This window comes from Capra hircus, chromosome 27 (assembly GCF_001704415.2).
Source record: "Capra hircus breed San Clemente chromosome 27, ASM170441v1, whole genome shotgun sequence".
In the NCBI taxonomy this organism is placed as follows: Eukaryota; Metazoa; Chordata; class Mammalia; order Artiodactyla; family Bovidae; genus Capra; species Capra hircus.
Genome location: NC_030834.1, coordinates 16,481,713 through 16,505,742, shown reverse-complemented (window position 1 = coordinate 16,505,742; position 24,030 = coordinate 16,481,713). Strand labels below are relative to the sequence as shown.

Genomic DNA, 24,030 nt, shown 5'->3' with positions numbered 1-24,030 from the left:
TAAGAATCCACCTTCCAGAGCAGGGCACTCAGGTCCGTCCCTGCCTGGGGAACTAAGATCCCACAGACAGCAGGGCAAGTAAGCCCTTGCTGAAACCACTGAGCCCGAGCACCACAACTAGAGAGGAGTGCACGTGACACAACCAAGACCCGATGTAAACAGACAAGAAGAACACGCACACACGCCTGAACTGTATCGGCACAGAGTCCGACGGCCAGCAATGGTTAACAGACAAACATCGGACATGAAAGAGAACTTGAGAACAAAGGCAATTTACTGCATTGAACTGGCAGCTGCTCACAAAGGTTCTAAGTTGGTCAAGTGGCCAGTGATGGGCACTGAACCGATAAATGTGAGTTAGAACATAAAGCTTCCACAGAAAGCAGAGCAGAGAATCAAGGCCATTTTCCTGGGAGAGGAAGATTCAGAGTCCAAGCCACAGGCCTAGAGGGCAGGGATCCAGATGTAAGATTAGAGGCTGGAGGCGATATGGTTAAGATGAAAGTGGGTCCAGAATTAGCGATCAAGCACCAGTGCTCTGAGAGAGGCACTCAGACGCCAGGGGCCGTCCGCTGCTGGTGCCTGGCACACGGGCGACTCTTAATCGCCTCACCCTACAGTCACCACGGCAAAGATCCAAACTGCTGAGCGAGGAAGCAGAAAGACACAACTCGGGCTTCAGAGCGTGCAGGGGGCCTGACTCTCATCACTGCTTGTCTACATCTGTAAAGTTTAAGAGGAAGTAAACATGTTGAGACCTCGTCACAGCCAATATCTAAGTCTGTGTGCTGGTAATAAGAATGAGACTTATTCTTATGAAACTGGAACCAGTTATAATGAGCTTCTCACTCCTTTTAACTAGGAGGTGAGGGCTTCCAGGCTCATTATACCTTGCATTATACCACCCACACACACACACACCACATTGAAATAAGTTGTGTTTTTTTTTCTTTTATGAGATTCTTCCTAACTAAAATACTCTGAGGAAGATTAAAAAATATATGTCATCTTGCCCAGCAAGCTCCTCCCCTAAACTTACAGCTTATCATTGTAAACACTCAAGAATTCTTAAGTTACAACCATAACAAACCTAAAATACATCTCTGAGGATACTACAACCAACAATGCGAGTGGCGGTATTGAGCAATTTCTCAAAGGTACTTGGATGTGGGTTGGGCTTCCCAGGTGGCGCTAGTGGTAAAGAACCTGCCTGCCAATGCAGGAAACGTAAAAGACTCAGGTTCGATCCCTGGGTAGGGAAGATCCCCTGGAGGAGGGCATGGCAACCCACTCCAGTACTCTTTCCTGGAGAATCCTATAGACAGAGGAGCCTGGCACGCTACAGTCCATGGGGTCACAAGAGTCAGATACGACTGAAGCAACTTAGCAGGCACACACGCACTGGAGGTGGGTCAGGAAACAGCTGAGTTATTTAGCTCTGACTCCAGGGCAACGCCCACTGTAACAAGAGTCGGAACCGGGGTATTTAAAGAAAAGAAAATCAACTGAACTATGATAAGTCTATACAAATGTGACTAACTTGCATGTAACCAGTTCAGGAGTTTTGTACAGCCACGTTCACTGGCCCTTACAGGTAACAACTTCGGATTCAAACTTCCATTTCTCTGGGTTATTTTGTGTTTCCTGAATACTGGCTAATTCATTCGTCCCTTTATTAGCTGACAAATAGATCTTCAACACTAAAGTGCACTGTAAAGGAAATCACAACTGGATGCACAAAAGGAATACAATTCATGCTGGCAAACGGCGCTTCCGCCTCAGGCAGGAAGGGGAGGCGGACACCGCCACAGCACGGATGAACCTTGGGGACAACATGCTGAGTTCAGTGACATAAGTCAGTTACCAAAAAAAAAAAAATATATATATATATATATAGTCTGATTCTTCTTGGCTGAGGTCCCTAGAATAGTCAAATCCAAACGGTGCTAGGATGCTGATGACAGGGACTGAATCTGAAAAGGCAGAGAAGCAGGGTGATCATCCTTTAGGAAGTGTTTATGTGCTCTCTTTCTTCTTCAGGGGCATATACTCTTCTTTTATTATTCCCACATAAACTGGGAAAAGCAGGAGGCAACACATGTTACTAACCCCACTCTACGAAGAAAGTTTGGTTTGAGTTGTGTATCTGAAGTTAAAGATCCCTGGTGGGAACCAGAATTTTCAGAGTGGCTAATGGCAAAGGACCAGAGAGACCACTGGCCCCGCTACAATGCTGATGCTGTTGAATAACCGACTCTCGGCAGTCCCAAGACACTCACAGAAATATGACCCAGCTTACGCCCAGTCCGCTTGGGAAGAGGCATGCCTTAACTCAGAAAACAGAAATGTTCCCACACAATGTCCCCCAAAGGTCACCTGTTTTTAAAAAAAGGACCTCTACTGTAAAATGGTATGGCCCATAAAATGTGATCCCGCAAAAAGACCCCAATAGAAGGATCTAAAACTGCGGAGGAAAACAATTTAGGCCAAGGGGCTCCCTGATAATATTATCATCTGCATAGTCCATGGCTAATTCATTTCACATGAATTTTCTAGACTTATTCACAAGGCCCTATCAGATTGTTTATTTTCTGTAAGGTTTGGCGGGTTACCTAAAAATACCGCACACACACTTCTGCAGACAGCCTGGCTCTTGCCACTTCAGAGGGACTCTGAGAGAGGTCCCGACTTCCAGACCCATGTTCTCCTCTCTTCTCCCACCATCTCTCTTCATGAGTCTGCTTGCCTGACCATTACATCAATTCTACGTCATGTAGCCCAGCAGTCCCTGATGTTTTTGACACTGGGCAAAACTGGTTTCCTGGAAGATACTGACCGCTGGGCAAGGACTGGTTTTGTGGAAGACAATTTCTCCATGGATTGGGGAAGGGGGGATGGTTTGGGGATGATCCTGTTCAGGAGTGCATGACCTGGGGCCCTCACATGTGCAGTTCACAGTAGGATTCAAGTTCCTCTGTAAATTGCGAGAATCGAGAATCAAACGCTGCTGCTGAGCAGACAGGAGGTGATAATGCAAACAATGGGGAGCGGCTGTAAATACAGAGGAAGCTTCACTCGCCAGCCTGCTGTTCACCTCCTGCTGCCCAGCCCAGTTCCTAACACGCCCAGGGCTTAGGGACCTCTCTCGATGATACACGTTCAGCTAGGCATCTGTGCATTCTACCTCTAAGCATGGAAATCTCTCAGACCACCCTGAACTGAACCTGTGCTGCAGGCCAGTCAATAACTTTGCAGTTCCCTTCCTAACAGCACACGGCCAGAGGCAAGAGTGCAAACAGAGTCCCACCGGCCATATGGCTGAATATTTCAAGGCTATAAATCAATCTAACAGGCTGTTAAATGTTTTGTCTTCTACCTTTACCATACATACACAACTCATGATTTTTTTTTTAAATCATGCAAAGTAACAGTTCACACCAAACATGGATAACATCTATTCAAAATGAACATCTTTCTCTACGACAAACCACGATTCTCTTTGGGGCCTGGCAGGGCATGACAAGAGGAGAAGAGAGATAACTCTTCCTCACTTGCTGACTCACCCTCACCTACTCGCTCAGACCTTGCCCTCCATTCACTCAGGACACCACAGAGGAAACACCCATTTGCTCTCCCTCCTCGGGGTCTCTCCCTCTCTGTCCCCCACTGACCAGCCGCCTCAGGAAGCAATGAGTGTGTCGTCTGTAAGGGTTCTCCCAGGTTGAAAGAGACCCCACCAAAACACCTCTGCCCCACCTTTCAAGTCCCTCAAAGGAACTTGCAGCCGAAGGTCAGGTTCAAGTTCAGGACTCTCAGGCTCCTACGAGTTCCAGACTAGAGGGCAGTGGTGCCTGGACCCCCTTCCTTCCACCCTGGCTCTGTCCGACACTCTGGGGATCTTGCAAACATCGACAGTGAAAATTGACCTCAATCTGCAAGGCCAAGTTCCATCACGCGTGCTCTTTTCATCACTCAAACTTGGCCAGCCACCCCCACTTGCCCCACAGAGTCCAGTTGCAGCAAAGAATCCTGCTTGTTGGTTTAGTGAGACACACCCCCCACCCCGACCCTGGACCCTCGATGTCTGAACAAGTTTCTCAATCCCCACACTCATTGGCTAAAGTCTGCCTTTAGCAAGAATCCTGTTACGCCAGTTTAGCAAGAATCTTCCTGCCTTTGCTGTCCTCTTAGTCATTTTCTCTCTGCTGACTCCTCATTCTTGCTGGCTCTCAGTCCCCAGCTGTCTTTGCTGGACTTGGAGTTGAGCTCAGTTCTATACTGAAGTCTGTCTTTTCTACTAGAGTAACTCCAATAAAATCTTCCTTGCTGTTTTTAACAAGTGTCTAGTGTAGAATTTTTCTTTTTCTTTTTTTCTGGCTGCACTGTGCAGCATGTGGGATGTTAGTTCCCAAACCTGGGGATCAAACCCTCTCCTTTGGAAGCAGGGAGTCTTAACCACTGGACCACCAGGGAAGTCTCTGAAATTTTTCTTTTACACTCCACACGTTTGCAGTCACCCCCGGCCGTCTATCAAGCCCAGGAGTGCATACTAGCAGCCCAGTTTGACCTTGGGAGGATAAAGCAGAGAACAGCCCACTGCAAGGTCTGGAAGTAGGCTCCACCTTGGCCTTGGGGGCAAGGGATTCTGGGATCCTGGTGTGTGCAGTGTGATGCTCAGTCAGGAAGCGTGGGCTCTGTGGGCACAGGTGAGCAAGTGACCTTGGTCTGTGGACTCTGCCCCACATGAAGGGGAACAGCTGAAGGAAGACCACATAGACTCTTCCTGAGCAAGTATAAACATTCCAGTATCCAGATTCACGCTGCATATGATCCTCTTCAAGCACGGTTACTGGGAGGCTGGAATTCAAGCTCTGAACTACACAGATGCCTGATGTACCTTTTCTATTCCTTAAACCAAAGATACAAAGTGAAAGTGAAAGTCGCTCAGTGCTGTCCGACTCTCTGCGACCCCAAGGACTACACCATCCATGGAATTCTCCAGGGCAGAATACTGGAGTGGCTAGCCTTTCCCTTCTCCAGGGGATCTTTCCAACCCAGGGATCAAACCCAGGTCTTCGGCAAGGATACAAAGTTGGACTTAAAACCTCTGAACAGCGACACCCAATATGATTGGGGAGGAAGAAGAGTGACTGGAGGGGTGATCACTTCCTTTTAGCACTTTTCCTTAAAAATGACTCCTTTTTCAATGATTTATTCTAAAACAGGTCTACATAACTACTGTTGTTCCATCTCCACTGAGGTTTTTAACTAAACCTAGTTACTGATGGATCCTAAATGTATACTGTATCCAGACTGTTCCCCTAAGCTTAGACCAGATATCTAGCAGCATTCAGAAAAATTCTGCTTGGAGAGTCCAGAGACAATCACAAAGTACGAAATTAGCCATCTTGCTCTGAAACCCGTTCCTTTATGGGTCTTCTTTTTCTCCATCAATGTCATCACCAAGGTTGGCTTAAAGCTCTTACAGTAAGCCAGGTGTTCTACCTTTGAGCATAATGCTTCATTTTTTAAAAATAGATCTCAGGTGCACAGAATTGGAGTTATAACCTTTGGCACATGACACACTTTAAAAGCCCAAGTATAAAGCTACAGAAACGACATCACAACGACATCACAGATATTTGGAATCTTAGCTCCAACACAGAACTCCAGAATACCTAGGAGTTGCGGCCCAGTGTACAGCCCCAGAGATCTGAGCAGTTCCAAAAGCTTTTACAAGATGGACCAATAAATAGCTTTTTATGCTCATTTTTCCTTGGAATCCCTATGAGGAACAAAACATCATGTACGTGGAAGATTTTGCCATTTTTTAAACAATTTCCACCCAAAATGGACCCAAGGTTCTCTGCAGTTACACAGGTTACACAGCCTTCCTCTCTCTCCTTGTCCTCTACTGATCCTTCAACCCCTCTGTAATCAATTCCTGTAAAAATTCCTATTGTTTGAAATGCCTAAGATAATCTTTATTCCTATCAGACTACGATTAATACATAAGTCTGTTTCCAAAACTTGAGATTTCTATATGATTATAACTTTTATTCCAAGTTTTGCTCCGAGTTTTCCCTTGGTTTCTTTCTCCTTGATTTTTCTAAAAATGCTATCTTTCTTCACAATTCTACCCCCTTGTTACCACTTCCTAGGCTTCCATTTTCCCCTAAGAAAGCCACCTTTCTGTTTAATCTCTTATTCCATCTGGTGAGGACGTGGAGGCAGGAAAAATGCAAGCCTTCTATTTAAGAAGAGAAAATATAAAATCAGAAGACAAGACTCCCTTTAAGAAAGAAACCCTCAAATTACTGGAAATCAAAAGCACATTCTTCATTCAGGTACTATGTGGAAAAGTCTCTCTCTGAGTTGCTAATAAAAATAGACAGAATACTGATGACCTCAGCTCAGTTCAGTTCAGTCACTCAGTCGTGTCCGACTCTTTGCAACCCCATGGACGGCAGCACGCCAGGCTTACTGATGACCTAGGCAGGACAAAGAATGATGAGGTAGAAGTGAAGATCTTCCAGGAAACTCTACCTGACCATATTCTAAGTTTTATCACAAATTACAAATCTTCTTTGCTGTATGTTTGGCACAATCTGAAAAGAGATAAAGACTTTCTTGTTGCTCTAATAAAATAGAAGATTTTATTAAAGAGCCTTTACCCATCACAAATGAACACTTCTATGGCCAAAAGATATAAAAGCTAATGAAACAATGAGCAAAATATGGTTATTGTGGGAGACTGCAATAGTTCATAAATCACACCTACTGTTAATCATCTCAGCTGTAGCTAAACTTCCAGTGACCTCACTGAGTTTGTTCTCATTTCCTGCCTTGGATTAAATCATAAAGCTCAAACAACTTTTAGTTTTTGAGATAAACTATTACAATTGCTACCTCCCTGCCCCAGCTGTCTGCAATAAGCTTAACTGCCAATTTAAGTACTGGACAGTTTCTAAATCTAAGTGAAAAAAAGAAATTCAGTGTCTTTCCCAGTAATAATTAGAAAAGGTGAGGATTAGGTTCTGTGAAGACCAAGGAGAAACCAGAGCAGAAATAACACTGTGCGGTGCAGCCAAAGCTCTGCCCTCTGCCTGGGGAGACAGGAGCTGGTGTCACCAGGGCTTGACAGCACAGCCACTTTGATAAGTTCCAGAAAGTTCTCCTCAACAGGAAGCTTTCATGGCCCTGGTTAGGGCTTGAGGTCTCTCTCAAGGCATGTGAAGAATTTACTCTCTGATATTAAACCCACATTCAGGTGTTTCTTTGCCCCACATTCTGAATCCCACTATTGAAGGCAACGTACGTAGGGAAAGGAGATACCACCACTAACTCAGAGAAACCCAGCCACTCCTAAAAGAGCAAGGTTTTACCGAACCCTCCTACTTGGAAAACATTAAGTAGGAAACTCTGTGGCTTCAAACATGAACCAAATAGGTCTCAGGTATCTTATGATTATAAACATAAATATTAAACCATTAGCTGTAATTCAACATTTCTTGTTGTTGCTCATTCAGTTGTGTCTAACTCTTCTGTGACCCCATGGACTGCAACACGCCAGGCTCCTCTGTCCATGGGATTTCCAGGCAAGTACACTGGAGTTAAGCTGCCATTTCCTACTTCAGGGGACCTTCCTAAACCAGGACTGGCAGACGGGTCTACTGCATCGGCAGATGGATTCTTTACCACGGAGCCACCAGGGAAGGCATAATTCAACGTTCAGTTCAGTCGCTCCGTCGCGTACGACTCTTTGCCACCGCATGGACTGCAGCATGCCAGACTTCCCTGCCCATCACCAACTCGTGTAGCTTGCTCAAACTCATGTCCATCGAGTCGGTGATGCCGTCCAAATTCAACATAGAATAATACAACGGCAAACAGCTAGGGCAGGAAAAAGAAAGGAATATTTACTTCTGACCGGTCAGACAGTTGAAAGCTGAATTTCTGATAATTACATTTTTTAAAAAATCAAGCAGGGCAGCGGTGGCGGCGATTGCTGTTCGGAGCGGTTGAGACACCTCTGCAGCAGCCGGTGGTGCAGGCAGCGTGGACGCGGGCAGGCGTGGCCAACACCCCGAGGCATCCTCCCCGCCTCCCGCCTGCGGAGCCCCGGCCCCCGTCCGCCCTCCGGGATCCCCTCAGGGTCCTCTCCGCCGCACCTCCTGGGCTTCGGAGCCTCCGCCTCGCCGCTGAACCACGACTTGCGAATTCAAACCTGGGACCTCATCTTCGTCAAGGTGAAAGGTTATCCTCACTGACCAGCTCGAGTAGATGAAGTTCCTGACGGAGCTGTAAAACCACCCACAAACTACCGATTTTCTTTTTTGGAACTCATGAGACTGTTTTTTTAGGCCCAAAGGATGTACTTCCTTACTCAGGAAATAAGGAAAAGTACGGCAAACCAAATAAAAACAAAAAGGCTTTAATGAAGGTTTATGGGAGATGGATAATAATCCGAAAGTGAAATTTTCAAGTCAACAGGCATCAGCTAAACAGTCAAATCCATCATCTGATGTTGAAGAAAAAGAAACAAGTGTTTTTACAGGAAGACACCGAACATGAAGGAAAAGCCAGCAATGAATGTTACCAAAGCAATTGACATAACCCCTCCAAAAGCTGCGGGGTGAGGGAGGAAGAGAAAGGCAGAAAAACAAGCAGAAACTGAGGAGGCCGGAGTAGCGCCTGCAGAACAGCATCTGCTGATCTAAAAGTGAGTCAGAGAGGACAGCCGCCAGCTACAGAGGCAAGACCCCAGAACCAAGAGGCAGACCCCAAATGGCAAAACAGCCCTGTCCTTCAGAGAGTGGCAAGGTAACTGAGGAAGACAAAAGGAAGAAAAAGGGGCAAGAGGAAAAACAACCTAAAAAACAGCTTAAAAAGGATGAAGAAGGCCAGAAGGAAGAAGAAAAGCCAAGAAAAGAGATTAAAAAAAGAGGGGGAAGAACAAGTTGAATCAAAAAGGAAAGATTTCGCCAAAACAGGGGTTATATCCACCTCTGATTCTGAAGAGGAAGGAGATGATCAAGAAGGTGAAGAGGAAAGGTGGAAGAAACTTTGAAACTGCTCATAGAGGGGATATGCTCAAAGGACAACAGGAGAAAGAAGCCGCAGACAGAAAAGGCAAGCAAGAATAGCAAATGGAACCTGAGTAACATAATAAAGATGAAGGAAAGAAGCCAGAAGTTAAGAAAGTGGAGGAGAGAGAAACATCAATGGATTCTCAGCTTCAAAGGATACATGCTGAAGTTAACAATTCACTCAAAATTGATAATCTTGATGTCAACGGATGTATTGAGGCCTTGGATGAACTGGCTTCACTTCAGGTCACAATGCAACAAGCTCAAAAACACACAGAGATGATTACAATGCTACAAAAAGTACAGCGATTCAAAGTCAGGCTATCATGGAAAAGTCTGCAATGTTGTATAACAAGTTTAAGATCATGTTTTTGGTTGGTGAAGGAGATTCTGTGATCACACAAGTGCTGGACAAATCCCCTGCCGCACAAACACAGCATGAGGAAGCAAATAAAACTGAAGATCAAGGGGAAGAAAGGGCCAAACAAAAAGCTAGAAAAGGAACAAACAGGTTCAAAGGCTCTAAATGGAAGATCGGATGCTCAAGACAGTAATCAACCGCAACACGATGGAGACACCGATGAAAGCAAAGACAACCGAGGCCAACAGGAAGAAAAAGCCATCCAGTGAAGAGAGAAAGACTGCAATATCTCTGAAAGATTCTAAACTAGATAACTAGGTTGACATACCTGGAATATAAAGAACATTTGAGAAGTTTGCAATGGTCTTCATTTGAAATATTTAGACTGCTGAAAGTTTTAAATTTTGGAAGCATAGGTTTTGATGTTCGAAACTTGTTTTGAGGGAGTAATCTCCTTATCTTTGTTTAAAAGTGACTAAACACTGCTAATTGTGCTTTGTGCAATATTAACAGCTACATGATACAGTGAATGTGAGGGGAAGTTCACTCAGGAAATGTGAAACTGCTCTTCCAGACATTGGTTGTAGTATATTTTCATTTAGTGTGTGTATGTTAATGTGCAATTGATAGTAGAAAAAAGTTACATTTTTAAAACTGCTACTTGTATAAACCTTTCCTCTTTTCCCAGATACTATGGGGTTTGTGCACAGTTTTTTTACAAATGTTGGATTTACCAGACTGTCTTTTCACTGTTGTGGGTTTTGTAGAATTTAAGCATTTTTATGGTTGATAAAATGTTACGTCCATACAAGCACTCACTCCCTCCTTTCTTTTATCCAAAGTTGATTTTAATCTCAGTCTACCTTGTGCTACATTATCCTGCTGCTTTGTAACAATGTGCAGTCTGTACTTTTTGTATGACGACTAGATACCCAACTGACATTGAACTGACAATTCCAGGAGGTGCGAAACTCATGTTAACTTCTGAAGGTAATTTAGTTTTGTGGCTGAGAAGTCAGTGAAAGTCACAGGAGTTTCCTGCAGTAAGCAGTAGTGTACGTAGGAATGAATTTGGCTTTTAGGGTTCAACCATTTAAGATCCTTTACAGGTAGTAGTAGCTGAAACTGAAAACTAAATGATAAAAGTTTATTTTTGAGAAATGTCTCGAGTTTCTGAATTTTTTAAAAAGTCCCACTCATTAAAGAAGTCATTAAGTATTTTTTTAATTGGAAAAAATGCAATCCATAATGCTTTTTCAGTAAATAAAGATAAATACTATATAAGGAAACTAACATATTTGAAAACATGGCTGTATGAGAAGGGAATTTTTATTTCTAATGCATACATGTGACAGGATTGCAAAAAGCTAGTTACTCCGAGGCAGAAGACAAAAGTAAAGAAGCTGTCCGTAAATCATGTATATGGAGTAAATGAGAGTGAACCAAGGTTAACACAAAATTTAAGAACAACCTTAACAAACAGCATTTCTAAGATATTCTGAATACTAGGCCAGCTGGTGCTTTGCAGTAGCTTAAAAGATGCTTCCCATGTTTGAAAACTAGGAATACAGGGGAAAAGGCTTAATACCAGTGTTTGCATGTGACATGCATTGCATGCTTTGACCTCTGGGGTAATTGTTTTTCATCTTTATGAAAACCTGGAATCATTTCAGTAATTGGAGTTTTGCTTTTGAGAGGTCTTATAATGGAACTAGGACCCACTGTTTTGAGGGAACTCTGGCTATTATATCTGTTTGGTACTTACACAATTTAAACTTGGACAAATTTATTCTAGTTAAGCCACAAGTGTCAACATGTAAACTTGTTTTGATTAAAGAATTTTTCTATCAAAAAAAAATCAAGCAATTAAAAAAAATCTAATTATTAACTCAGGGTAAACAAGAAAAGTAATCAGTATACTGATTCATCCATGAATATCATTTGGATGGCTATATAATGCATGGTGAGTATTGGTCTATCAAATACAATAATAAAAGTGGAAGACAAGGATACTAAAAGGGGAGTGTGTATGTGTGTGTTGAGCAATAAGAGGTAGAAGAATAAATTCTGATCTTCCAAGATAGAGTCAGAAGTTAATGCCTAACATTGAAAAATTATGAAATAGTCAATATCCCTGTGTCACTTAGGCTTCTCACGTGGCTCAGTGGTAAAGAATCTGCCTGCCAATGCAGGAGACCTGGGAGATGCAGGTTCCATCCCTGGGCCAGGAAGGTCCCCTGGAGGAGGAAATGGCAGCCTACTCCAGTATTTTTGCCTGGAAAATTCCATGGGCAGAGGAACATGGGGTCTCAAAGAGCCAGACACAGCTCAGTGACAGCATGCATGCCCCATGTTATAATACTTAGAGATCTGGTGGTAGCAACCAAAGGAGTCAGATGACAGTCTTGAGTGGTCACAGTCAGGAGATAGTGACTCGCGGTCTAAATTTGGAATATGTATGGCTTTCATAAAAATTAAAATGAAGTGAACAAAAGATTTATGTAAGAAACAGTATCTTCCTCCTCATCCCTTAGGCACCCAGATCCCTCTCCTGTGTTTATGTTCCACATTTTATAAAAAGGGCTTCCCAGGTGGCACTAGCAATAAAGAATCTGCCGCCAATGCAGGAGACGTGGTTTTGCTGTCTCAGGAAGATCCTCTAGGGAAGGAAATGGCAACCCACTCAGTATTCTTGCCTGGAGAATTGCCCAGACAGAGGAACATGGCAGGCTACAGTCCATGCGGTCGAAAAGAGTCGGGCACAACTGAGCACACACACACACACACACACATACATGTGCGCACGTGTGTGACTTTTTAAAGATGGAAGGATGAATGGGAGGAACTAGGGAAGGAAGGAAGGGAGTCACATTTAATTGAATCCAGGAAAAATAAATTATAAGATGTACTATTATTTTTTGTGTCACTAAGAAAAATATTTTGGGACTTTTCTGCCAACGACATTAGACATTCTCTCCAACGGTTAAGACTCTGCTCTTCCACTGCAGGGAGGCACAGGTTTGATCCCTGATCCACCTGCCACAAGGTGTGCCAAAAAATAAAGAAAAGAAAAATATTTCTAATTAAACTGTTGATACAATGCTTCCACATATTGAGAATTTTTATTTATACTTACTAAAAGAACCCTTTCAGATTTTCTCATACATTTTTTATCACCTATCACTCCTGTTAATATTGTGAGAAATATAGAGGTGAAAATTTAAGTATCTAACACACTTTCACAGAGTCCAGCTCTCTGAATCACTTTCCAATCTCTGAAGTCTCTTTTTGAACACACTATTTTGTTCTGCGCCGTTGAGACTGCTGGCAATCCTAATACAACACTGCAAGTCAAATACAACTCAGTTAAAAAGAAAAAAAGGTTGCTGGCAATACAGACTGCTTAAAAAATGCTCCACTACTGTCTCCAAGATTTTTCTCCCAAACCACTGACACCCATTCCCAACTTTTGATGCCGATGCTTTCTCGATGTGACCAGAAGCTGTCAAAGAAAGGTTTCTGACACCCCCTTAACTCATATTTTCCTCAAATGACCCTTCGCTGGTTTGGGGATGGAAACATCCACCAGCTGCAGCGGTCCCCTCATGCCAGACGGAAGGACAGCCCAGTCCATGCCCACACAGATTGTCTCAGCTGCATCACTGGTGATGCTCCATGGACTGAAGGAAGACTGGAAATGCACATGGCCACCTGATGTGAAGAGCTGACTCACTGGGAAAAACCCTGATGCTGGGAAAGATTGAAGGCAGGGAGAGAAGGGGGTGACAGAGGATGAGACGGTCAGATGGCATCACCGATTCAATGGACATGAGTTTGAGCAGACTCCGGGAGATGGTGAAGGACAGGGAAACCTGGCGTGCTGCAGTCCATGGGGTCGCAAAGAGTCAGACACGACTTAGCGACTGAACAACAGAAACGCAAAATACTTGCTGATTTCAGAGATGTTAAATTTGAAAAAGAACAATGCTCCTTCTGCTCTTTTTCTAAAACAGGCTAAATTGCTACTGCCAATGGACCTGAGGAGAGGAACACATCTGAAAGATGAGTTTTCCAAACTGCCCTACTCCTCATTTCATTCTTCCCTATTCAATTATTTCATGGTCTTCTGTATAGGCCTGCACTATAGCTTTTCTCACACTCAACTATAATTATGTGAGCACCTGTGCAGCACCCCCAGTAGACAGAGGGGCTTTCGAGGACCCATGTCCTATTTCATCTTTGCTGTGGAACCTAACATAGTATCTTGGATATAGCAGGTACTCAAAGATATTTGGGAAATAAATATAAATACATTTTGGTCTTATTTTACATGAGCTTATTTGGGCAAGAAGAGGTAGTGAAAGAGAAAGAAGTAAAAGTAAAAATCCAGTGTTGGGACTTTCCTGGTGGTCTAGTGGTTGAGAGTCTGTTTGCCAGTGCAGGGGACAGGGGTTCTATCCTGGTCCAGAAAGATCCCACGTGCTACAAGGCAACTAAGCCTGTGCACCGCAACTAGTGAAGCCCAAATTTAAGGGCCTGTGCTCTGCAACAGAAGTAGGCACCACAGTGAGAAACCCACATGGTGCAACTACAGAGTAGCCCCTGCTCGCTGCAACTAGACAAAACCTGCACAGTCAAAGACTCAGCACAGCCAAAAATAAACAAATAAATGTTTCTTAAAAAAAGAAACAGGGTGTTAACGACAAGCATGTGTCAAGGGAATAGAGCTCAAATGTGGAACCACTGAGAATTATAAAAAAGAAATCTTTCATACAAGTGTCATTGGCAAATTATTAATATATCAGTCCCATCACAAGCAAACAAGAATTTCAGTTCACAATCCTAGACGTCTGATTTCATGACTTGCATCACCACCCAGTGAGGTCAACAGGTTTCTGTAAACATAAACGTATTAAGTTAGGGAGAAAGAGATGAAATGATGAGAAAAATCACTACATCATCTTAGGACTTTTCTCCTGCCTCATTTGCTCTGACAAGTAGAGCAATTTTATTTTAATTACTTATGACAACACTTCATGATAGACTAGTGATACTACCGCTCATTAAAAAAAATACATAATAACAAAGTCTTTGCAACACTTTAGCATCCAGTTATTAACTCTTTGCAAAAACACCAAAAAACTGACAGAGCCAATGATTTGAGAAAGGATTAGTGAGTTATAAAAATTAAACATGGAATACTGGACTTCCCTAGTCTGGTACAGCGGATGGCAGTCTGCCTGCCAATGCTGGGGACACGGGTTCAATGCCTGGTCCGGGAAGACTCCACATGCCTCAAGGTGACTAAGCATGCGCACCCCAACCACTGAGCCCCAGCTCTGAAGCCCATAAGCTGCAGCTGCCTAGTCTGTATGCCTCGAGCCGGCACTTCACAACAAGAGAAACCACCACAATTATTAGAGAGCACCCCACTCACTGCAACTAGGGAAAGCCCTCCAAGCAACAAAGAACCAGCACAACCAAAAATAAATGCATTTTTTAAATGGGATCATAAGGAAATACTAAAGAACTAGGCTCTTAGCTGAGTTTCCATACAGGAGATGTTTCAGGCGGAGGTCGTGCGTGCGCGCCCAGCAGCTCAGTCGTGCGTGACCCTCTGTGACCCCATGGATTGTAGCCCACCAGGCTCCTCTGTCCATGGGACTATCCTGGCAAGCATACATGAGTGGGTTGCCATTTCCTGCTCCACAGGTAGAGCTCTACAGAATTCCATGCTGACCACATTTTCATCAGTGTTTATTCTAATGAAACATCTTAGCAGTCGGCCACAGAAAATGATTCAAACTCATTCTAATCCTGAGCTCATGCAAACTCCATGAGATTATAACTGGCAAGTTAAATCAATAAGCCAAGTGTCTAAAGTCTTTTCTGAGCTTTATACAAATCAGATGTATAAATAAGCAATAAATAAGATTTTATTGAAAACAGAGCAAATTCTCAATTTGCTGTTTGAGCTTGCAAAATTTAATTATCCATTTTCATTTTGTTTCAAAATTTTCACATGTTAAAAGAATTTAAACTTTGAGGGGAAATTGGTGTAGCCTTGTTGAGGCCCATTTGGCAGTGTGTACCAAAATTTAATTTAATTTATCCATTGACACAATAACTCCATTATCAAATATCTAGAGTAGTAAGAGTACATATGGGCAAAGACAGATGTATGTTTGTGGTAATGTAACAGAAAAACAGCAACCTAAATAGCCATGGACAGGAGAATGGCTAAGTAAATGTAGGTACTGCCATACTACTGAATCAACATAACTTTGGACATAATGAAGTCAACTGATATAGTCTAATGTAAAAAAAATTCTTTAAAACACATGTTTAAATGGAAAAAAACAATATATATCTATGGTATGATTCAGTTTAAGGAAAAAAACAGACAAAACTACAGGCTGAATTTAATTATACATAAAAATTCTAGAAGGAAAATCTAACTGGGGAAGGGATTGAGAAAGTAAGGTTGAATGTTTTCGCTTGCTATATTTATTGTTTAAATTGTGTCAGTGATTTGTTCTTGCCTTAATTGCGTACATTTTGAAAACCAAAAAAATTAAAGGCAGGACTTTCCTGGTGATCCAGTGGTTAAGACTCCAAGCTTCCAAGGTAGGGAACAAGGGTTTGATCCCTGGTCAGGGAAATAAAATCCCACATGCTGCACAGCAGAGCCAAAAGGGTTCTTTTCTTTCTTTTTTTTTTTTTTTAAGGGAAAAAATGAGACACCTCTCTGAAGAGAAGCATTAAAAAGCCTCACAAATTCTGTATAGCACATAAAGGCTCCCAAATCAGAGCCCAGAACTGCCACCTCACCCCAGTGCTACTTTCGAAAGATTTCCGTTGGAATCCAGTGTGCTTACAAGAGCATTATATTTCAGAATTTATGTTGGAAATTATGTGACTCAGTCAACTGCCAAGAATTTCATCTGCCCCAAAAGGAAAGCAGGCAGATTACAGCTTCCTTGACCATCAACAAGTGAAGGTGTTCAGCTAACATCCAGTGAATGAATTACTTCAGATATAAAAGAGAGATTGGCACACATCCTCAGAGAAGCCACCTTAGGGCAGAGCCTTGTAATTCAGTCGAAAAAGTGGTTGGATTTTTAAAATTAAACACATCAAAATAATCAAGCTGGAGCCCATCAAACCAAGCATCTTGAAATAATAATTATTATTATTATTTTAATGTTAATCTGTGCTTTCAATAGGGCTTCACAATTTTTGACCACATTGAAAAGGATTAAATGCTGGCAGTGCTGGAGCTCTTAAAGGAGTATTCTGGAAAGTAGAAAAGTAATGAAACATAACACGTCCTTAATAAAATAAGGAACTAAACTATAAAAAATATTTTTTTACAAAAATCAGTTGAGTTCAGGGCTCTGTGATGACCTAAAGGGGTGGGATGGGGGTGGGGGCGGGGGGAGGGAGGCTCTAGAGGGAGGGGATATATGTATATACTTATGGCAGATTCATGTTGTTGTATGGCAGAAACTAACACAACATTGTAAAGCAATTACTCTCCAATGAAAAATTTAAAAAATAAACAAAATTTTTAAAAATCAGTTGAAACCGGGTAAGTGACACAAAGCCAGCAGACCCTCCAACTGCAAGGCCTGCAGAGGGTTCTCCTGGAGCCGGGTCCTTGGAGCTGAGATTCAAGGTGAAGAAGCCTAACATGTCCCTTTTTCTTGCCCTTCGTCTGCTGTTTAGATGCTCCCTCCCCTGGCAGCCAAACGTTCTTCACCGTCTCTAGCACAGAAACTAGGGTAAGCCACTCATCACAACTTGCCTGGGGCATCTCCAGTTCTACCAGTGAAAATCCGGTACCCTAGGAACTACCTGGTTTAGCCAGGTCTTTCCCTGGTGGCTCAGAGGTTAAAGCGTCTGCCTCCAATGCTGGAGACCTGGGTTTGACCCCTGCATCAGTAAGATCCCCTGGAGAAGGAAACGGTAATTCACTCCAGTATTCTTGCCTGGAGAATCCCATGGATTCTGCCTTACAGAAGGCACAGGGGAAATTTCTGGAGTGGGTAAAATGCTCTATATCTTAACTAAGTTGCAACCAACTGCTGACTTAAAATGTATGCATTTGTTATATGTAAACTTAACCTTCCAAGAGTTTATTTCTATTTTATTATAGGAGTATAACTGCTACACAATGTAGTGTTGGTTTCTGCTGTACAATCAAACTAATCAGCTCCGTGGATACATAAATCCCCTCCCTCTTTGACCTCTCCCCCAACCACCCCCATCCCCCCTACCCAGGTCATCACGGAGCTATATATAGCAGCTTCCCTCCAGCTATTTATTTTACACCCGGGGTAGGGGTCGCTAAGAATAGGGCACGACTGAGCGACTTCACTTTCACTTTTCACTTCCATGCATTGGAGAAGGAAATGGCAACCCACTCCAGTATTCTTGCCTGGAGAATCCCAGGGACAGAGGAGCCTAGTGGGCTGCTGTCTATGGGGTCGCACAAAGTCGGACACGACTGAAGTGACTTAGCAGCAGCAGCAGCAGTGTATACATGACATGAGCTGATTTAAAAAATAAGAGTGAGGGACTTCCCTGGCAGTCCAGCAGTTAAAACCCCGCGCTTCCGCTGCAGAGGGTTCAAGTACGCTCCCTGGTGGGGGAACTAAGATCCCACATGCTGCGTGGTGGAGCCAAAAAAAAAAAAGAAGAGCCAGATCTTCCATCACCCAAAGGACGCAGGATAGACCGGAGCAACATCTTTTAGGGATGCTGTTGGAGCGCTCCCTGAAGCTTGAGGAAGGTCGAAGTTCCAGGGTCACTCTCAGCTCTACACTTACAGGAAGCTAGGGCAGCAGCCCGTTACCCCAATCCCTGTGAAAAATCAATTCGAAATTCACTCCGAGCTTGTGCAGCCCTCCATTACAGGAAATTGTACAGATTCCTTCTCTGGAAATATCGAAAGAAAAGCAGGGCCACTGTTCTCCCCTTCTGCAGTGTTTTGCTGTTGTTATAACCATGAACTCATCAAAAGACTAGAAGACCCGGGGCACAATAGAAAAGGAGGCGGGGTAGATTTGAGTGCCTTCTGAACAATGCACTAGGGCAGGCCAACATAAACAGAGATAATCCCGACTATGGGAACCTAATCTACTGAAAATGCGTGAGGTGGCTTTTGCTCAGGAGGTGGTCTCCTTTCTGACCCTGAGGTCTTATCTACTCACTTCGAGGAAACATCTGAGAGTTGGCGAGATACTAGGGGATGGAGGCACAGGCCTTCAGGATGGAGGGATGGGGTACCTCAGGGGGACCAGAGAAGTCAAACCGGTGCCCTTCAGCCAATCATGAAGTGACCCTACCCTTCACAACCTCGAGTATTTGGTTTTTTAGAATATTATCTTGCCTTGCTCCCAGGAAACCATCACTTCTCAGTTCTCCATCTCTTCCTTGATTTTAACGAGGCCCAGAGATCTGGGAGGCACTACAAGTTGTTGGCATCCGAGGCTGGAATGGATGGACTCTGCCTTATTGCTGGGCAGCCCTGAGACAGCTGTGACCTTGCAAGGCCCGCAGGAGGGGAGGCTCCGCCTCCTGGTGGTGAACAGGGAAGGAGACAGCAGTCCGGCCGGCTGGAGCTCCCATGAACTTGCACTGGAAATTTCTCAAGCAAAAAGCCAGAAGTTCTCCCACTTGCTCCATACCTGGCGAGGGGTAAGAGACGCCTGAGCCTCGGGTGTGCGCGTGCGTGTACGCTGCCGTGTGCCAGATGTCTGCTGGCTCCTGCTAGCCAGTAAAGCAGCTCCTCGCACTGCACCCGCAGAGCCAAACGTCTTCCCAGAATTATTTCCCGACTGGGAAATGGAAAGTAATTGGGTTGACTCTCCCATCTGCTGGTATGTAATGAAGTCTGGTCCACAGCCGAGATCCTGGCCCCAGGGGAACATGAGAGACAGTCCTGGAGCTGAGCGGGCATGCAGGGGCCCCAGCGCAGCGTCATCTGTCCAGGCGGAGCCCTCGGGCCAGCCGCCTGGCGCTGATGACCACCCCGGACCCCATTTCACTCAGGTTTCCTACCATATCCTCAGGTCCCCTCCCGTCTAATAATGAGCCGTGGATAGCGGCTGGGTTTTACAGTCCAGGCCATTCAGGTGCCAAGCCTTGAAAATAAATCCTCCCCCAGTAACTTGGAGCTAGTGCTCAGGAAAAATAATGGCACCAGAGAGATATCTTTGAGCTCGCATGAAAGGAGTGAGAGGATTAGAATCGGTGAATGACGTTATGAGAAAAATAGCACTTTCGCTGATCCAAGGTACATAAGAAAATTAAGAGGGGATAACACAAAATCAGGATGAAGGAGAGAGACAGGGAAATGCCGAAGTAGTGTCTAATCTACAACACAGCTGGAATGAGGCCAAGATGAACCATGGAGTAGTATTTCTACTAATCTGCTCCCTCGCAGATACGCTGAAGAGGATGCGCTTGCAGAACGGCTCTGTCTCAGACTGAAAAACTGCACAGCGCTGTTAGTTAATCAGAAAAGGAGACTTTAGACAGTCTTCATTTGGGGTTTAAAACAATAACAGGCCAAACGAAGAGGGAGTAATCTAGAGCAGCGGTCCCCAACCTTTTCAGCATCAGGAACCAACTTCATGAAAGACAATTTTTCCACAGACTGGTTGGCGGCGGGGGTGGGGGGGAGGGGCAGGGGATGATTTCGGGATGATTCAAGCACATTACATTTACTGTGCCCTTTATTTCTATTATTATTACATCAGTTCCACCTCCGATCATCAGGCCTTAGGTCCCTTAGATAAAGGTTAGGGACCCTTTATCTAGAGGACTATGTCATGACCAGCTCTAAATAAAGCACGTGTGAACCTCACTAAGCACATTAGAGACTCCTGAAGGTCAAAACTCTTAGTTGTACTTGACCAGCATTCGCGGTTCACTGCTCAGAACAGGCATTTAACCGCTTCCAACCAACTCTGGATGGACATCGGGTCACACCTCCTCATGGGCGTTCTACAGGCCAAGGGAACCATTCTGACAGCTAACATTCGAGCAATGATTAAATAACAAGTGTTTAGTCGCTCAGTCACGTCCAACTCTTGTGCCTCCGTGGACTGTAGCCCGCCAGCTTCCTCTATCTATGGGATTTCCCAGGCAAGAATGCTGGAGTGGGTTGCCATTTCCTTCTCTAGGGGATCTTCCCAACCCAGGGATCGAACAAGTGTCTCCTGCATTGGCAGGCAGATTCTCCACCACTGAGGCCCCCAGGGAAGACCTAAATAACAATGTATCACACTTAAAACCCATCCTTACTGACTACACATTTTCATTATCTTTAAAGATCCGAGACAGTAAAATCCTCCACCAGCAGTGAAACTCTTGACCTTTAAAATCAACATTACCAAGCTACTTTCTTGAAGAAGCCTTCAACCTATCTTCAAAGACATAGAAGAACCAAGAAAAGCAAAAGTGAAGCCCTGGGAATAAAGAGTACACCAGCATGAAGTTTAAAAAGTCCTCAAAAACACAGCAATGACTGTACCACTGGAACGGCCATTTGCTCCGGTCAATTCACTCTCCAGCCTCAGAGCCACGCAAAGCAAGATAGAAAATACTGGCCAGCCAATCACAGGCCTAAGAGTCCATCCCAATGGGAAAAAAAACATCACTATGAATTTTTAGAACACTGGTTATTTACAAAGGAATGGGAAGAAAAATATTACCAGATACAAAAAGGTAATAACCTAATATGAAGGTGAACCCAATTCCAGAGTGTTCTTAGTTAGTACAATACTTACGGTATCTTTCCTTCAAACACAGAAAACTGCACCAAAATCAGAAATCTAATGTCCCTTAATTAAATGAGCCTGTGTGACTGACTGGAAAAAGAATCAGAATGACAGTGGACTTCTAGAAAACACTGGTGCAAATCTTCCAAAATTCTGAAGGAGGATAAACTTGCCCTACACAGACCCTTTAATGTTAAACTTTATTTATGTCCCTAAAATTCATTTGTTTTATACATACAAACATTCTACCTACATAGATAGGTATATATATCTATGGAAAACTGCTAAAATAAAGTAAATGATAATTAATAAAAATTAAGCAATCATTTGAAGACAATTATTAGCTCCAGGTAAAAATATCCAAAAGGGAAATGTAAGATGATTTAGTGCTTAGAAATTATTTAAAATAATTAGGAGGGCAAAGAGAAATGTGGGGATGGTCAAATACAAATTAGGGAAGACTGATGACTGTTGAAGCCGGATGAAAAGTGCAAAGATGAAAACTTAAAATTCTAACAATTATATAGTAAACAATGATTTCTGATGTCATTAAAAATAAACTAAATAACTATCTCAAGAAACACAAGTATGCACATATTTAGAAATATGAACACAAATTCCAGGAAAGCTATAGGAAACAGAAGTACAGGGGAGAGGGAAAGAGAACTTTTTTTAATTAAAAAGTTTAGAAGATGGGATATACAGTGGAATATTACTCAGCCATAAAAGGAATGAAATAATGCCATTTGCAGCAACACACATGTACCTAGAGACTGTCATACTTAAAAGTTAATTCAGAGAAAGACAAATATCATACAACAGCAGTCAATGTGAAATCTAAAAAAGGGAACAAATGAACTCATCTACAAAACAGAAACTGAGTTACAGATGTAGAAAACAAACATAAGGCAGGGGAAGGATAAACTGGGAGACTGGGACTGACATATACACACTATCATATGTAAAATAAATAACTGATAAGGACCTACTGTACACCATAGGCATATACCCTCAGAGTATTGAGGAATGGCAAACATAGATTTGTTTCCCCAGTTGAATAAACAGCCATTAAGAAGAACTCAACTCAATATTCTGTAATGACCCATATGGGGAAAAAAAAAAAACTAAAAAAGAAGGGATATATGTACATGTATAACTGACTCACTTTGCTGTGCTGTACACCTGAAACTAACAAAACATTGTAAATAAATTACACCATGGGATTTTCTAGGCAAGAATACTGGAGTGGGCTGCCATTGCCTTCTCCAGGGGATCTTCCCAACTCAGGGATCGAACCGGGGTCTCCTGCATTGCAGACAGACGCTTTACCGTCTGAGCCACTAGGGAAGCCCAAAATTTTCTTAAACATCTCTTAATACTATCTCATTTTTTAAATTGCTTATGCATTACTTTGGTAAAAGGAAATGGCAACCCACTCCAGTACTCTTGCCTAGAAAATTCCATGGATGGAAGAGCCTGGTGGGCTACAGTCCATGGGGTCGCAAAGGGTCAGACACAACTGAGCGACTTCACCTTTGCTTTGGTAAAAACAAAACTCTTTATCCTCATAAGTTATTTTTTGTTATAGTTGTATATAATTTCAATATCTTCTTCCCATTATTTATGTAATGCAAATTAAAAATTAAGGGGTGACATTTGAACATAAAAAAGCATAACTAGAAATGATAAGAATTCAATAGCTGTTTTCATTATGAGGTTTGACTGTACATACTGCCCTCTAGTGTCAAGTTATGGGAAATCATCTCAAATTTTGTAAACTATCAGCCTGTTCAGCCGCTCAGTCGTGTCTGACTCTGTGACCCCATGGACTGCAGCACGCCAGGCTTCCCTGTCCATCACCAACTCCTGGAGCTTGCTCAAACTTGTGTCCAAGTCAGTGATGCTATCCAACCATCTCATCCTCTCCCGTCTCCTTCTCTTCCTGCCTTTAATCTTTCCCAGCATCAGGGTCTTTTCCAATGAGTCAGTTCTTTGCATCAGGTGGCCAAACTATTGGAACTTCAGCTTCAACATCAGTCCTTCCATTCAGGACTGATTTCTTAAATTCACTTAAATCTTCAAATGTCACATGCTCTCTTAATCTTGGATCTTCTAGCCTCTCCATGGAGTAAGTCTCCTATTTCTAGGACCCAATCAGGTTTGGACTATTAGTTTTATAGTCTGGCTTCATTATGGATTCAATAGGTTTTGATAGGCGGGTCCTGGAACCTAGTCATGATTAATGGGGAAATGTGTCCTGAATTCTTAACAACTATTTATTCAACTGGGGAAATGAATCTATATGTTTGCCATTTCCTCAATATTTTGAGGGTATATGCCTATAAAATCAAATATAATGCTGACAGAAGTCTGACACATAGATGCTCAAAAAGCAATGCGTAAGTCCAGCAAGTGACTGATTACAGAACTCATTTTGCTATTTGTGGGCAATTTGGAGGAATGAAGTGTCTCATATGCAAGTGTTCACTGTTGTCATGAATAACTGCTTTAAACCAAATATTTAAGGAATATGGACAAGGCAACACAGAGAATATGATCAAAATCATTTCTGGAGAGAAAATGGAGAGAGGAAATGATGGAAGGTCCCCCTTGACACCCTCCATCCCCTCTCAAAAGAAAAAAACAAAACCCAAGAACACTCACTTTTCACCACACTTTTGCAATGAAAAGAATGCACTTTCTTCCTAAACTTTTATTTACCCCTTGATAAAATCACCCACCTTTCCTTGCCAAAACACTGACACACTGCGTGTCAGTCTCTCGACACATA

General features: G+C 43.1%; 1 protein-coding gene and 1 pseudogene across 3 annotated transcripts in view; one reads left to right on the top strand and one right to left on the bottom strand.

Annotated features, from left to right (window-relative positions):
- The window catches only part of FUT10 (fucosyltransferase 10), a 77,168-nt gene that overhangs the window by 12,882 nt on the left and 40,256 nt on the right, over positions 1-24,030 (bottom strand). The gene's annotated exons all lie outside the window — the stretch shown is intronic.
- On the top strand, positions 490-9,802 carry LOC102169455 (annotated as a pseudogene).